Below are 8,706 nucleotides of genomic sequence, written 5' to 3'. Positions count from 1 at the left end.
TACACACAGTACACAGAGTGCTAATACACAGAGTACTAACACACAGAGTACTAATACACGGAGTACACAGAGTGCCAATACACAGAGTGCTAATACACAGAGTACACAGAGTACTAACACACAGAGTACTAACACACAGATTACTAATACACAGATTACTAACACACCTGAGTGAAGTTATAGTAAACACAGAGTACACCTGTGTGAAGTAATAGTACACAGAGTACTAACACACCTGTGTGAAGTTACAGTAAACACAGAGTACACCTGTGTGAAGTAATAGTACACAGAGTACTAACACACCTGTGTGAAGTAATAGTACACAGAGTACTAACACACCTGTGTGAAGTAATAGTAAACACAGAGTACACCTGTGTGAAGTAATAGTACACAGAGTACTAACACACCTGTGTGAAGTTACAGTAAACACAGAGTACACCTGTGTGAAGTAATAGTACACAGAGTACTAACACACCTGAGTGAAGTTACAGTAAACACAGAGTACACCTGTGTGAAGTAATAGTACACAGAGTACACCTGTGTGAAGTAATAGTACACAGAGTACACCTGTGTGAAGTTATAGTAAACACAGAGTACACCTGTGTGAAGTAATAGTACACAGAGTACACCTGTGTGAAGTTATAGTAAACACAGAGTACACCTGTGTGAAGTAATAGTACACAGAGTACACCTGTGTGAAGTTATAGTAAACACAGAGTACATCTGTGTGAAGTAATAGTACACAGAGTACACCTGTGTGAAGTAATAGTAAACACAGAGTACACCTGTGTGAAGTAATAGTACACAGAGTACTAACGCACCTGAGTGAAGTTACAGTAAACACAGAGTACACCTGTGTGAAGTAATAGTACACAGAGTACACCTGTGTGAAGTAATAGTAAACACAGAGTACACCTGTGTGAAGTAATAGTAAACACAGAGTACACCTGTGTGAAGTAATAGTAAACACAGAGTACACCTGTGTGAAGTAATAGTAAACACAGAGTACTAACACACCTGAGTGAAGTTACAGTAAACACAGAGTACACCTGTGTGAAGTTATAGTACACAGAGTACTAACGCACCTGTGTGAAGTTACAGTAAACACAGAGTACACCTGTGTGAAGTAATAGTACACAGAGTACTAACACACCTGTGTGAAGTAATAGTAAACACAGAGTACTAACACACCTGTGTGAAGTTATAGTAAACACAGAGTACACCTGTGTGAAGTAATAGTACACAGAGTACTAACACACCTGTGTGAAGTAATAGTAAACACAGAGTACTAACACACCTGTGTGAAGTTACAGTAAACACAGAGTACACCTGTGTGAAGTAATAGTACACAGAGTACTAACACACCTGTGTGAAGTAATAGTAAACACAGAGTACTAACGCACCTGTGTGAAGTTATAGTACACAGAGTACTAACGCACCTGTGTGAAGTTATAGTACACAGAGTACTAACACACCTGTGTGAAGTAATAGTAAACACAGAGTACACCTGTGTGAAGTAATAGTAAACACAGAGTACTAACACACCTGTGTGAAGTTATAGTAAACACAGAGTACACCTGTGTGAAGTAATAGTACACAGAGTACACCTGTGTGAAGTTATAGTAAACACAGAGTACACCTGTGTGAAGTAATAGTACACAGAGTACACCTGTGTGAAGTAATAGTAAACACAGAGTACACCTGTGTGAAGTAATAGTACACAGAGTACTAACGCACCTGAGTGAAGTTACAGTAAACACAGAGTACACCTGTGTGAAGTAATAGTACACAGAGTACACCTGTGTGAAGTAATAGTAAACACAGAGTACACCTGTGTGAAGTAATAGTAAACACAGAGTACACCTGTGTGAAGTAATAGTAAACACAGAGTACACCTGTGTGAAGTAATAGTAAACACAGAGTACTAACACACCTGAGTGAAGTTACAGTAAACACAGAGTACACCTATGTGAAGTTATAGTACACAGAGTACTAACGCACCTGTGTGAAGTTACAGTAAACACAGAGTACACCTGTGTGAAGTAATAGTACACAGAGTACTAACACACCTGTGTGAAGTAATAGTAAACACAGAGTACTAACACACCTGTGTGAAGTTACAGTAAACACAGAGTACACCTGTGTGAAGTAATAGTACACAGAGTACTAACACACCTGTGTGAAGTAATAGTAAACACAGAGTACTAACGCACCTGTGTGAAGTTATAGTACACAGAGTACTAACGCACCTGTGTGAAGTTATAGTACACAGAGTACTAACACACCTGTGTGAAGTAATAGTAAACACAGAGTACTAACACACCTGTGTGAAGTTACAGTAAACACAGAGTACACCTGTGTGAAGTAATAGTAAACACAGAGTACACCTGTGTGAAGTAATAGTAAACACAGAGTACTAACGCACCTGAGTGAAGTTACAGTAAACACAGAGTACTAACGCACCTGTGTGAAGTTACAGTAAACACAGAGTACACCTGTGTGAAGTAATAGTAAACACAGAGTACTAACGCACCTGAGTGAAGTTACAGTAAACACAGAGTACTAACGCACCTGTGTGAAGTTACAGTAAACACAGAGTACACCTGTGTGAAGTAATAGTAAACACAGAGTACTAACGCACCTGTGTGAAGTTACAGTAAACACAGAGTACACCTGTGTGAAGTAATAGTACACAGAGTACTAACGCACCCGTCTTGTCTGCACAGAGCTGGGGGGGGGGGCGCTCGCAGGAGGCGCAGGGCTGCTGAATATGCGGAGGGGAACGCTGCCCTCATCACTATGGGATGGAGGAACTGAAGAGCGTTACACGGTAGACACGACTTTCATTACTTTGGACTTCTTAGTAAATAACATGTTGATAGAATTTCTCATGACTCTTCAGTTTTTCGGTGTCCTCAGCTGCTTCCCGTCGGCCCGATAGGAAACTGGAAATCTGCTGAAGCTGATGTTGCTGTGAAACAGAGCCGGCACATCATCTGAGATATTCTAGAGATACATCTTTATGAAATATAATCCAAAGGGTTTGAGGGTCTCTTTTACTATGTACACTAGTTCTACCTTCTTTAGATGTGCACAGCCTGAATGCTACCATGTGACCCAGAAACAGACTTCCTGTTTCAGTGGAAGAAGGGAAACGCTGTGAATGAGAAACTTGTGGATTATTGTCACACCGAACAATATAGACGTTCAGTTAGAAGTTTAATCGCACACAGACGCTGTCGTATCATTCTTATCACTTATCACATATCAGCAAAACAAATGACACAAAATAAATAAAAGGATCTGGAAATAAAACATGAGCCTCAGTCAGTCATTCAGCTGTGTGTGTGTGTGTGTGTGTGTGTGTGTGTGTGTGTGTGTGTGTGTGTGTGTGTGTGTGTGTGTGTGTGTGTGTGTGTGTGTGTGTGTGTGTGTGTGTGTGTGTGTGTGTGTGTGTGAGTGTGTCTGTGTTACTTTTATTTCATTTTGTAGTTTTTATTCTGAAAGTTGTTATTCTTGTTCATTTTTGGATGTATTCCAGTCAGGCTTTCGACTGCATCACAGCACTGATACTGCTCTCGTTAAGGTCTTCAAGGACATCCACTTAAACACAGACAGTGGCAGAACTTCAGCAACACAGACACCTTTTCTTATCAAGCTCCACATTTGTGGAATCAGCTTCCAGTTTGTGTTCGGGCGGCAGACACCCTATCCGTTTTTAAGAGTACGCTTAAGAACTTCCTTTTTGATAAAGCTTATAGTTAGGGCTGATTAGATTCAGCCCCTAGTTTTGCTGATATAGGCTTAGTTTGTCGGGGGACATCTTACTTCTTCCTTCTCTCTGTCTATACCTGTGTACTCTCATGTTCCCATTAACCCAGCTTCCCCAAATGTCTTTCTTTTTGGTGTCTGTATACGCCGGGATCCGGAGTCATGGATGATCCTGCGCTCCTCTGTCCTGGATCTTCAGTCGTGGCTGTGGTCCTGGATCATAGGTCCTGGATGGATATCCTCGTGGATTCATCTTCCTATTATACACACATGCATTTCCAAACATTTGGACTACCTATGTTGCAAATGTATTATCTTTTCAATTTACACACGGCATCTATTGCACGTCTGTCCGTCCTGGGAGAGGGATCCCTCCTCTGCTGCTCTCCCTGAGGTTTCTCCCATATCCCCTTTAAACTGTGGGTTTTCTTCGGAAGTTGTTCCTTGTACGATGTGAGGGTCTAAGGACAGAGGGTCTAAGGACAGAGGGTCTGAGGACAGAGGGTCTAAGGACAGAGGGTGTCGTATTTTCATACTGATATTCTGTACAAACTGTGAAGACCACTGAGACAAATGTAACATTTGTGATATTGGGCTATATAAATAAACATTGATTGATTGATTGATTGATTGATTGATTGTTAGTATTATTAGATCTCAGCGCTGCGTTTGACACTGTTGACCAAATATGACACCTTCGGGGTTCCTCAAGGTTCCATCTACATGCTACCACTGGCTCAGATAGTGAAACACACAAAATAAGTTACCATAGCTGCACTGTTGACCACAACATATTACTAGACCGACTGGAAAACCGGGTGGGACTTTCGACAACAGTTATAAACTGGTTTCAATCCCACTTAAATGACAGGAAAAAGGTTGTTTCTATAGGTAACTACACATCAGAGTGGACAAATATGACACGTGGGGTTCCTCAAGGCTCCATACTGGGGCCTCTTCTCTTTAACATCTACATGCTACCACTGGCTCAGATAATGAAAATCAACTAAATAAGTTACCATAGCTCTGCAACACAAACATTTACATAAACTGAGGTAAAGGTTTTTGGAGCCAAGGCAGAATGTATAAAAGTTAGCGCTGAGCTTCAGTCTGCAATGTTCAAAACAACAGATAGAGCCAGAAATCTAGGTGTAGTCATGGACTCTGACCTGAGTTTCAACAGTCACATTAAAACAGTTACTAAATCAGCCTACTATCACCTAAAGAATATATCGGGTTAAAAGACTAATGTCACAGCAGGATTTGGAAAAACTTGTCCATGCTTTTATCTTCAGTAGACTCGACTACTGCAATGGTGTCTTCACATGTCTCACTAACACATCTATTCATGGGCGGCACCAGGATTGTTTTGCTGCAGTAGCTTAGCAGTTGCTATATGACAGCACGGCGTTGCTAGTTAATTGCTAGTCAAAATAAATAAACAAACAATACCAGTGGGCCAAACACGAGCCTGTTCATATTGTAGCGTTCACCGCTATTCAAGATCACAGATCACGAGCCTTCAATGTCCAAAACGTTCTCTTTATTTTCTGGTATTGACGGCCACAGCCACGCCTTACAGGACCAATCAATAGTATAACACTCATTATGACTTTTCCCCGCACTCGAACACAACTCCTACCGTCTCGTACTCCCTCCACACACACCGGAAAATGCACACACCTGGAAGGGGCGGTCTCTCCCTAACTCCCACCAACAACAACATTGCTTAAATAACTTTACAAATGCACTAAACTGTGCACATGTGATAACTGACATAACTATTAACTTGGACACGCTACAATATTATCCTTAATATTTACATTAAAACATTCCTTTGACACTTATAACATTACTTTGCAAGGTAAGCACAACCAAAATAAGTTTGTAAAAGCAGAATTTGAACACTGTTTCTGTGCTCCTACAATATTTTTGTATAATACCATTACACCCTGAGCGGCGCGGCTCAGGTTTGGGAAGGCTGAATAACTTTTTTTACCTGACGCTGCCCGCCTCCGGCGTCAGAAAAGAGATCGACTCAGTGAAAGCACCGCCTGCTGACCAATCAGAGCTCAGTGTGCGGAGTTTAAATCTATCAAGTCATATTACAGGATAAAGGAAATGCAGTTTAAACTGCCGTATGCAGAGAAGACGCCGACGTGTCGCACTTATCATTCATATCACACTGACATCACATCATCAATCAGATCATCGATCTCACTTCATAATGTATCATATATTTCCTGATCTGAGTCAGCTGAGCCGTATCTGGCCGTGCAACACTCACAGCGTCACAGACTGGATGCAGAAGTATTATTTGAAGCAACACATTAAGTTGAGGAAACACTGGAGTCAAATGTAATGAAAGTCAGATGGTGTCTTAGACGGGCAGTGATATCATAAAGCTGTTAATGTACGCATTCAAACACTTGTTCTGTTCCCAGCTGTATTCTCCTTGCAGGTGCAGCTCTGTGGCTTTGATCCTGGATCAAGTGTTTAAGTCATCATGGATGTTTAAAGTTCATATTTGTCTAATATTAGTTTACTTTTCATTAATGAAGTATGACGCTGCGCTGTCAGTACACTTGTCCCTGTTTGTGATTGGTCAAATGTTGCTAACCCCGCCCCTTTCACGTGAACGCGCTCTCAGCTGGAGAGAGAAACCCTGGCTTGATTTACCGAGTTGATAACCAGCGCCGTAGGACCGTTTAGCGAGATCTCGTTTGTTAGGGTTAGTTAAGATAACTCAAGCATATCCAGGGTCTGTTGAACTGGCTTCGTGGTACAGGGCACAGGTGGCTGCATGGCAATGTTAGTCAGATCTCTCAGGTCTTCTGGTCTGCTCTCTGTCCCCAGAGTCAGATCTCTCAGGTCTTCTGGTCTGCTCTCTGTCCCCAGAGTCAGATCTCTCAGGTCTTCTGGTCTGCTCTCTGTCCCCAGAGTCAGATCTCTCAGGTCTTCTGGTCTGCTCTCTGTCCCCAGAGTCAGATCTCTCAGGTCTTCTGGTCTGCTCTCTGTCCCCAGAGTCAGATCTGTCTGGTCTTCTGGTCTGCTCTCTGTCCCCAGAGTCCGATCTCTCAGGTCTTCTGGTCTGCTCTCTGTCCCCAGAGTCAGATCTCTCAGGTCTTCTGGTCTGCTCTCTGTCCCCAGAGTCAGATCTCTCTGGTCTTCAGGTCTGCTCTCTGTCCCCAGAGTCAGATCTCTCAGGTCTTCTGGTCTGCTCTCTGTCCCCAGAGTCAGATCTCTCAGGTCTTCAGGTCTGCTCTCTGTCCCCAGAGTCAGGTCTCTCAGGTCTGCTCTCTGTCCCCAGAGTCAGATCTCTCAGGTCTTCTGGTCTGCTCTCTGTCCCCAGAGTCAGATCTCTCAGGTCTTCAGGTCTGCTCTCTGTCCCCAGAGTCAGATCTCTCAGGTCTTCAGGTCTGCTCTCTGTCCCCAGAGTCAGGTCTCTCAGGTCTGCTCTCTGTCCCCAGAGTCAGATCTCTCAGGTCTGCTCTCTGTCCCCAGAGTCAGGTCTCTCAGGTCTTCAGGTCTGCTCTCTGTCCCCAGAGTCAGATCTCTCAGGTCTTCTGGTCTGCTCTCTGTCCCCAGAGTCAGATCTCTCAGGTCTTCTGGTCTGCTCTCTGTCCCCAGAGTCAGATCTCTCAGGTCTTCTGGTCTGCTCTCTGTCCCCAGAGTCAGATCTCTCAGGTCTTCTGGTCTGCTCTCTGTCCCCAGAGTCAGATCTCTCAGGTCTTCTGGTCTGCTCTCTGTCCCCAGAGTCAGATCTCTCAGGTCTTCTGGTCTGCCCTCTGTCCCCAGAGTCAGATCTCTCAGGTCTGCTCTCTGTCCCCAGAGTCAGGTCTTCAGGTCTGCTCTCTGTCCCCAGAGTCAGGTCTCTCAGGTCTTCAGGTCTGCTCTCTGTCCCCAGAGTCAGATCTGTCTGGTCTTCAGGTCTGCTCTCTGTCCCCAGAGTCAGATCTCTCAGGTCTTCAGGTCTGCTCTCTGTCCCCAGAGTCAGATCTCTCAGGTCTTCTGGTCTGCTCTCTGTCCCCAGAGTCAGATCTCTCAGGTCTTCAGGTCTGCTCTCTGTCCCCAGAGTCAGGTCTCTCAGGTCTTCTGGTCTGCTCTCTGTCCCCAGAGTCAGATCTCTCAGGTCTTCTGGTCTGCTCTCTGTCCCCAGAGTCAGATCTCTCAGGTCTTCTGGTCTGCTCTCTGTCCCCAGAGTCAGATCTCTCAGGTCTTCTGGTCTGCTCTCTGTCCCCAGAGTCAGATCTCTCAGGTCTTCAGGTCTGCTCTCTGGCCCCAGAGTCAGATCTCTCAGGTCTTCAGGTCTGCTCTCTGTCCCCAGAGTCAGATCTCTCAGGTCTTCTGGTCTGCTCTCTGTCCCCAGAGTCAGATCTCTCAGGTCTTCTGGTCTGCTCTCTGTCCCCAGAGTCAGATCTCTCAGGTCTTCTGGTCTGCTCTCTGGCCCCAGAGTCAGATCTCTCAGGTCTTCAGGTCTGCTCTCTGTCCCCAGAGTCAGATCTCTCAGGTCTTCTGGTCTGCTCTCTGTCCCCAGAGTCAGATCTCTCAGGTCTTCAGGTCTGCTCTCTGTCCCCAGAGTCAGATCTCTCAGGTCTTCTGGTCTGCTCTCTGTCCCCAGAGTCAGATCTCTCAGGTCTTCTGGTCTGCTCTCTGGCCCCAGAGTCAGATCTCTCAGGTCTTCTGGTCTGCTCTCTGGCCCCAGAGTCAGATCTCTCAGGTCTTCTGGTCTGCTCTCTGTCCCCAGAGTCAGATCTCTCAGGTCTTCTGGTCTGCTCTCTGTCCCCAGAGTCAGATCTCTCAGGTCTTCTGGTCTGCTCTCTGTCCCCAGAGTCAGAACTAAACATGGAAGTTTAGTTATTATGCTCCAAACATCTGGAACAAACTCCCAGAAACCTGCAGGTCCGCTGCAACTCGGACTACATTTAAATCCAG

Source organism: Gymnodraco acuticeps, unplaced genomic scaffold (genome assembly GCF_902827175.1).
Source record: "Gymnodraco acuticeps unplaced genomic scaffold, fGymAcu1.1, whole genome shotgun sequence".
NCBI classification, from domain to species: Eukaryota; Metazoa; Chordata; class Actinopteri; order Perciformes; family Bathydraconidae; genus Gymnodraco; species Gymnodraco acuticeps.
Note: the sequence above shows the minus strand (reverse complement) of the source record.